Source organism: Ctenopharyngodon idella, chromosome 13 (genome assembly GCF_019924925.1).
Source record: "Ctenopharyngodon idella isolate HZGC_01 chromosome 13, HZGC01, whole genome shotgun sequence".
Classification (NCBI taxonomy): Eukaryota; Metazoa; Chordata; class Actinopteri; order Cypriniformes; family Xenocyprididae; genus Ctenopharyngodon; species Ctenopharyngodon idella.
The window spans coordinates 10549529-10556791 of NC_067232.1; the positions used below are offsets into that span (position 1 = coordinate 10549529).

Sequence of the window (7263 nt, forward strand, 5' to 3'; positions counted from 1 at the left end):
ATAAGTGCAATTCTCACGACTGTTTTATAGCACATCACAACTGGATTACCCTAAACATTTAATTAATGCTTCTTCAAAACCTAGTTTCTGTGTCAGTAAATTCTCTCATTGTTATTTTATTTTATTTATTTTTTGTCATTAAGTGAGCCATACTTGTCAAAATGTTTAGATGTTTTTTTTTTTTTTACCATGGCAGTCAAATGTTTGTTATATAGAAATTTTATTTTAGTTCTACTTTTTTTAGCTGAATGCTATTGTTTATCACACTGAGCTTTTTAAATACAGTTTTCATCAGTAGGAAAACATTTACAGGGAATTACAGTGAATACAGTATAGTACACAGAAAAACAATATGCACATTTGTATGTATACAGTACATTTATTGTTTTTAGAAATGTGTTGCATGTAAAAAAAAAAAAAAAGAAAGAAAACATTCCATGGCATAGATATTTATGGAATATTCATGGATGTCTGCCAATTATTGAATGGATTGTTTTGCATGTGATGGCTCACACGATGAAAGAATGTATAGAAGTTGTAAAGAGTATGAGATCTGAGAATCAACTCATCGGTTTTAGTTATTGTGTAATTTGTTGACAATTGTACTTAGTCTTTTGTCAAAATGTGCTTAAATGAATAAAAATCAAATCTGTGTGAACAAGAAAATAATTGTTCCGATAACTTATTGCTTGAGAAAAAATCTCATTCAAGAATTGAGCCAAAGTGATTGAGGAAAAACTGTAAATGTGGTTGTCTCTGTCCAACTTTGCAGTGAGCTCTTAGCCTCGCTCTCTCTGTTAGTCTCTCATTTTTTCTTTCTCTCGCCGGACCGGAGGGATCGTTAAGAGAAAGCACTGCAGCTGGCGGATGCGTTGCTGTGTGCTGCATGCAGGTCTTTTTAAATAATGAATGAGGTGTGGGGCTGTCACACAGGCTTTTGCCTACTGTTAAACGCTGCACTGACGGCTGGCACAGCAACTTGTTAAAGTGTTAGAGGCCTACACCTCCGCCAGCAATTTATGAGGGTCTCCAGAAACTTCCACCTCTATACATTCTGATCAAGGAGCACTCCAGACTCTCTCCCTCCCTCTCTCTCTATCTCTTCCACCTCCAGTTTTTTCTCAGCCTTGTTCTGTTCCTCCATCTAATGCGGCCCTCGCTTCCTCTCTGTCCGTTTCATCCCTCTCCCAGGCTCTCCGTAGTTTTCAGAAGTACAGTAGGCACAGTTTTCCATCCTCCGCTGTTGTGAAAGAAAAATGATCAGCTTTTTCTCGCTCATTACATCGTGGACTTGTACCAACGAATGAGCATTTAGCCCTTGAGGGTGCGGAAGTGTGCTGATGTGCCTCATCAGATGGTCTCAGGGATGATGGGATGTGTTCGTAGGCGAGTGGAACGTGTGAATGGTGTGAAGCCAGGGTGTCATTCAGAAGGAGATGGGAGGGAAGCTGTTAGCATGCCCTTGTCTACCCAAGACCCCCCTCCATTCTGGAGAAATAAGGGTCAGGAGTCAGTCAGAGTGGTGCAGCTAATAGAAGATTTATGACTCACTGAATATGCAGATCTGCTCGCTGTGATTGACCAGGATCCACATGCTGCCCTTGGGTACATCTTTGCATTTAGAGAAAGAGAGAACGAGGGGGGAAGACTGCTTTAGGGGGCCGCGGAGGAGCGGAGAAAGGGAGAAAAAGTGCAAAAGGAGAGGACAATGGAGAGAAAAATGCACTGGCAAATTAGGCAGCCTCTCATTTTCGAATAGTCCGACAAGATTGTACGGTCTCCGGCAGAAACAGCTATTAGTCATTTTTCCGGGGGGATGAAATCTTCATGTTTTTTTCTTCTTTGTTCTCTCTGCTCACTTTTTCCCTCATTTCAGGCAATTTGAACTCCATTTGCAAGAGTGCAGATGCTGCTCTAGAAAGCAGATGTGTTTTACTTTATTTGAAATATACATACAGGCATAATGAAGCTGAACCCTGACCGGGGCTCTGCCGTCATATAAGTGCTGGTAGTTTGCTGGCTCTCTGATGAATGTCTAGGTAAAAACCCAGCACGAGACGTCCGCGCCGCTCGTCCGTCTAAGATGAGAGCGTTGAGATGGAGAAATTATAGAGCGGGGTCTGGTCTGCCAAATGAATAGGCATACTGACAAATTGAATTGAGTTGCATCAGAGGGCCTCTATTTAATCTCCTAAGTCTTTTTCACCCATTAAAGGAGTCATTCAGCGCCCATCACGGCTGCAGGTCCTGCCACCCGTGAGCCGCTCTTTATATTCCAGCTACTCATCTCTGCCATTTCAGCTTTGCGTCTGAGTGCAAGCTGTGTTTTAAAGTGCCTGCGTGTGTCCATTTGTGCGAGGTTTGATTTAATGATTTTGCGGTTTTGTATAAGTCATCTTTCGTCATAACAGTTACATACAATATGGCTGTATAACTCACAGGTATTAAATGTCCATTGGAAGACTCACTTGGTAATAGCAATAATTGTTTCAGGAGGCAGTGTGGAATGGTTTATTAAACTTTAAAGGTTGACGTTTACCATATAGCCATCCATGATGATGTGTGATACTGCTTCGTTGTGTTTTAGTGTAAGTCTCTCAGACAATGATGAAAAATGTATCATGAGTGAGTTTGTGACCAACACTATAGGGAGGAATTGTTTACCTGTCCATTGACATGCATGATGTTTTAGTGCCCCCTACTGGACAGATATTAGGAAACCTTTACTTTCTTGGAATGGTAAAATAGGTAGTGAATCACAAAACACATTTTGTTGGTTATTTTATCACACAAATCAGTAAAAAACAAAACAAAAAAAACAAAAAGCAGAGAATTTATTCAAAATTTAATTACACATTTTTTTATGTAACAGATTATGATACAAACATTACAAATTAAGGGTAATTTTTATGTTTTTATTTATTTATTGGTAAATGTTGATACATTTCTTGGAAAAAATTAATGTGAGTGATACATGGAAAAGAGTTCCATTCCCATCCCCTCGGAAAATTGTCCTGTCTCATCTTCCTTCCTAATGGAGACTGTATGAATTGCTCTGACATTTATCTCACACTAACAGCATCCCTGATTCCTTACAGCTATAAAAGTCCAGCAGGTAAAGTTTATGTGAGTGTCTTAAGTGTATTACAAAGCATCTTTACAAATTGCATTAGTGAGTCATTGCCTTCTCTCTGTTTTCAAACTGTCTTGATCCTCTGTGCCGGTGATAAACACTACAGTATACTTCCAGTTTCATCACTTGACAAAAAAACGTGCAGTAGGCTATGTGTTAAGAAAAGAAATGAAGAAGAAAAACATGAGGATGAGGAGATTAAAACTGTAAGGGCAGTGGAAATATACCACTAAAACAAAAGAAAACTGACTGAATAAAAAAAAAAATTCATGTTTTTTTAACATTAATGTAAAACAAATTAATGAGATTTATACAAAGAAAAAGGAATGTAGTTCAAGATATTGTCTCAGAAAAAAGTCTTAATATCTTGTACAATTTTGATAGATTGAAGATAAAATATAAATGCATTTTTTAAAAAAAAAATTGTAAGAATGCTTTGATATATTCACTACAAAATATCAAATACTGTAAATGATTTTTGGAAGTATTTTTTTTTTCCTTATGCGTTTCAGTGGTTTATGTTTTCAAGTGTTTTTCAGAGCAAAAAAAATTTGCTATCTGACAAAGCATTTCGCCTTTGACTTTTGTGCTTCTGTCGGTCCTGTGTAAAACCCACGCGTGCGTGTGTGTGATGCGATGCTCTCTCTTCCTTGCACCGTGTGCCCCTTAAAACGTGTGTGTGGCCCATAGGAGCCACCATGGGAGTTCTGACGAGCATGCTTTGATAGTGTGTCAGAGCAAATTAGCTTCTGTGTGGAGGTGCCTTGGCACACAAAGCCGCTTCCACTCCTGCCATCACCCTGCATATGTGCACAAGATTATAATTAATAAGCAGGCCCGTCAATCACACTTTAATAATAATAATTTAGCATTTAGGGGGCAGAGTGAGGTTATTGGCATCTGTGCCTTTGATGTGGAATATGGGCTGACTAATAGGAAGGCAGTGAGGCAGAGAGGAAGGGAGAGAGGGATGGAGGGACAGTACTCACCCCATTCAGTTTAAAGTTGGCATGGAATGGAAGTTGTGATAGTCTTTTCTTCCCTATTGTGATGGATATATCTAAGTGAAACAGCTTCTCGAACAAGAAAAAAATGTAGAGTTGAACTTTTTGTCCATCAGGAATTGATTAGCTCTTGAATCGTTGTGGTTTGCTATTGCTACAATGCGACCTCATGTGAGCAGGTCCCCCTCTTGCACCAGTAAACACGTCATCAGAGAAGAGAACAGATGCTGTTGTAAATATTAGAGGACTATATAATATATGTTGCAATATTCCACTATATATATGTAACGGAGGCCAGCTAGTAGTTGCTGTGTGAGTAAAGGGTTGCAGCCTTTAGCCTCCTTGTTAGAGCATCCGACTCCCACGCCAGAGACCCAGGTTCGAGGCCCGCGCAGAGCAGGGTAAGTAGGACCTGGGTAGAGGGGTTACATATATACAGTTGTGCTCAAAAGTATTCATACCCTTGGTAAATATGACCAAAGAAGGCTATGAAAATAAATCTGCATCGTTAATCCTTTTGATCTTTTATTTTAAAAATCTACAAAAATCCAACCTTTCATTGGAGAATAAGAATTTTAAATGGGAGGAAAATCTCATTATGAAAGAAATGTTTTTCTCTAATACACATTGCTCACAATTAATCATACCCTTTTATTCAATGCTTTTTGCAACCTCCTTTTGCCAAGATAACAGCACTGAGTCTTCTTCTATAATGCCTGATGAGTTTGGAGAACACCTGACAAGAGATCAGAGACCATTCCTTCATGCAGAATCTCTCCAGATCCTTCAGATTCCCAGCTCCATGTTGGTGCTTCTTCTCTTCAGTTCACTCCTCTCATTTTCTTTAGGGTTCAGGTCAGGGAACTGGGATGACCATGGCAGAAGCTTCATTTTGTGCTCAGTGACACATTTTTGTGTTGGTTTTGATGTTTGTTTTGGATCATTGTCCTGATGGAAGATCCAACCACGGCCCATTATATGACTTCTAGCAGGGACAGTCAGGTTTTGATTTTTTATCTGTTGGTATTTGATAGAATCCATGATGCCATGTACCTGAACAAGATGTCCAGGATCTCCAGCAGAAAAATAGGCCCACAACTTTAAAGATACAGCGGTATATTTCATTGTACACATGGGGTACTTTTTACCCCTGTGTGCACCAAACCCATTTTGAGTGTTTGCTGCTAAAAAGCTCTTTTTTTTTTTAGTTTCAGAGTTTTTAGGTGTTTTTTTTGTTTGTTTGTTTTTTGTTTCAAATTTGTCCCTGAGTACAAAATGAAGCTTCTGCCATGGTCGTCCCAGTTCCCTGACCTGAACCCTAAAGAAAATGAGTGGAGTGAACTGAAGAGAAGAAGCATGGAGCTGGGAATCTGAAGGATCTGGAGAGATTCTGCATGAAGGAATGGTCTCTGATCTCTTGTCAGGTGTTCTCCAAACTCATCAGGCATTATAGAAGAAGACTCAGAGCTCTTATCTTGGCAAAAGGAGGTTGCAAAAAGTATTGAATAAAAGGGTATGATTAATTGTGAGCAATGTGTATTAAAGAAAAACATTTCTTTCATAATGAGATTTTCCCCCCATTTAAAAGTCTTATTCTCCAATGAAAGGTTGGATTTTTGTAGATTTTTAAAATAAAAGATCAAAAGGATTAACGATGCAGATTTATTTTCATAGCCTTCTTTGGTCATATTTACCAAGGGTATAAATAATTTTGAGCACAACTGTATATATATACGAATGATCTGAATCATTTGTTCAAAACACAGATTCATTCAGGAACAAAACAAGGCTGCATTCGAAATCGCATACTTTTTTGAGTAGGTACTTATTTGAATAAGTGCTTACTTTGCAATATCTAAAAATATGTGTACTATGAATGTAATCCGGACATACTACATTCGCCATGTTGTCATTATCATGTGACCTACCGGTGTCAGCTGCATCACTTCGATGAACTACACTAGTCTGCCACCCGCTGGCGATATCTGCCGGTTGCAGGCGGGGGAGGAGTACAGAGAAAGGCTGTCAAGTCTGACACTTCGTGCTTTCCGTAGTGTGCTGAAACGTACGGAAGCCCTAAACGGCCATAGATTATTATTATTTTTTCTATCTTGTTTTCTCGTGATCTCGAGATGAATTAAATGACATAGGCTATAAATCATATTTCTTATCAATATACATTGAGTGACATGAGGTAAACGAACACTGAAACTGCGATGATTAAAATGGCGTCTTAAAGATACACAATAAGGTGCAAACAGAATACTATACAGTGACATTAAAATTAGTTTTAATAAGCAATAAGTTTAGTATCAGACCGAACTATTGGGGTAGTGAAACTGTGAGTCATGCATCTAGCAGCCAGAACGTAACGATAACAGATAAACTTTCAAGCAAAATAATCATATTCAAGCATTTAACAGTTAAGTTAATTACTTAACGCATACAATACTGCACAAAATAAAGCGATCACGAAGACTCTCTCTGTCCGAAACTCGTACAATCTGGGCCAATATGAACTAATACAGTAAAGTGGATATTTACCGCACCCCATCAGTTATATTTGGTAATATACTGACACCTGTTGGCACATTTGTGTAATTTAGAGCAGAGATTAAGTCGTGATCACGAAAAAACAACTTTTGTTTTCTCGAGATCACGAGAAAATAAGTTGTGATCACGAGAAAACAAGATGGAAAAAATAATAATAATAATAATAATTCATGGCAGACCACGCGATTTTTGCATTGATTGTAGCCGAAGAAGTGGATGCGATTGAAATAAGAATATATATTTACTAGATAGCCTAATCTTAATTTTTGTTAATGTTTTGTCTGTTTTGTTTGAATACCAGATATTCAGATGAGTACTGTGAATTTGTCACACAAGTAATCAGTGAATAATTTTAATCAATTCCTGTTTTCATTCAAAAAAATTCAATGATTCATTCAGGAAGGCTGCCGAATTAGACTTGGGCCTATTCATAGTTTTCAGTCATGTGACTGACAAAGAAAAAAACATCCGTAGAACTGCAGCACAGGCCTGTCAGTTTTCTGTTTCAAACCACAAATATTTAGATCACCTCTCAAAAGAAGAAAAACAAAGATATGTGAGCAAACGGCATGT

At 38.3% G+C, this 7263-nt stretch overlaps 1 long non-coding RNA gene across 1 annotated transcript; it reads right to left on the reverse strand.

Moving 5' to 3' along the window:
- Window positions 1–2814: 2814 nt before the first annotated feature.
- On the reverse strand, window positions 2815–6751 carry LOC127525096 (uncharacterized). Its single transcript, XR_007933251.1, has 3 exons — window positions 6066–6751; window positions 4123–4549; window positions 2815–3933 (listed from the first exon to the last, which is right to left on the reverse strand). It is a non-coding gene; the product is annotated as an uncharacterized LOC127525096 (long non-coding RNA).
- Window positions 6752–7263: the final 512 nt, after the last annotated feature.